A 1483-nucleotide genomic window follows, 5' to 3' on the forward strand; every position below is an offset into this window, starting at 1 on the left:
TAAATATAAATATAAATAATATTAATCTATTCAATGACATCATGACTATAGCGATGAGCTGGAGCCTGGCAGAGATTGTGAGCATGGTTCAGGAAGGGTAGCGTTTGGATCTGTTGATCACAGGGTCACTACAAGTCAGAGACAACTCCAAATACTTAACACCAACAATGCAAATCCCAAGTGGACATGTTTCCTCTCTATTTTAAAAGGAAAATGTAAACATGTTTGCTTGACAAAATCACACACTGTGAGTTTATATCATATTGCATGGCCCTCCTTAACGTTATAACAGCGGGACCTTCACTAACTTTTAAGTACATTCCAGTGGATAGCTTAATTAGTAATATACACTAAACCATCCAGTAGGGAAGCTAATGACTTGATTGTCAAATGAAAGAACAATTTTCTCCACAGTGAAAGCTCCACCACTGTAATTAGGTTATGTCATACTTTACCCTGGAGGGAATATTAAAAATACAAGACTAGCCAGAGCTATCCACTATGTTTTTCTATTTATAGCCTGATGCTAAATTGCTACTTTCATGTTAGAACGAATACATCAATAGCAGAACAATGAAGGGCTCTTCCAAGCTCAATTACATTTGCTTTGTGGATATTAATGTAAATATAGATCTCAACAGACATTGGTTTGTTGACTCATCATTTATAGTAAAATTTATTAAATATAAAACTTTATGACGGTGGATATTTAGAAAATAAAGCAGCTGCACTTATTTTGAAAATCAGTTACATGTTTTCTTTAGACTTCACTTTCTAGTGTTTAGCACATGTGAAATAAAAATTTTAAAATATTGACCGCTAACCTATAAATAAAATTGAAATTATAGAAAAAAATATATGCTGCTCTAGTAGATAAATTAATCAGGAACCTCCTTAACCCCTCCAAAATAGCATATTCCTAAAAACTGATTAATCATGTTAAACTTAATAACATATATATCACAGCGCATACATATAATATTAGGAAAAGAGAGTAAAAGAGCTCATTTTCTGTAAATGGTTTGAGTACATTGTAAGCGATAATTAAGGGAACAAGCCCAGGTAAAGCAACTTCCCCGGGATGATGGCCTTTCTGGGTCTAAAATGGGTCAGCTGTCAGAAGGAAGACGGATGGCTTCCTACTCATCATTACACTTTGTCCACAAAGTCAGATAGTTGATGCAATGAATCTGTTACCTTAATGGCATTTTGGCTTGTAATAGATTAAAAAAAAATATTTGAACACTTGTGAGAGAGCTATTCTTTTCTTCCATGTTGCTATTGAAAATGTTTCTTTCTTTAGAAAGTTTAGTCTCGTTATTACGAAGAAATAACAGAAAATAAAATCTGATCACTTTCTGAATGATGAATTTAAAAACGTACCACTCCTAAAGGCATCGAGAATTCATGCAAAGATCCTCTTGAATCCACACACATATATACACACACTTGAAGAGAGGCCCGAAACCAACATGCCCGATTC

This window comes from Elephantulus edwardii, unplaced genomic scaffold (assembly GCF_000299155.1).
Source record: "Elephantulus edwardii isolate Elephantulus edwardi_28Jun2011 unplaced genomic scaffold, EleEdw1.0 scaffold00014, whole genome shotgun sequence".
NCBI classification, from domain to species: domain Eukaryota; kingdom Metazoa; phylum Chordata; class Mammalia; order Macroscelidea; family Macroscelididae; genus Elephantulus; species Elephantulus edwardii.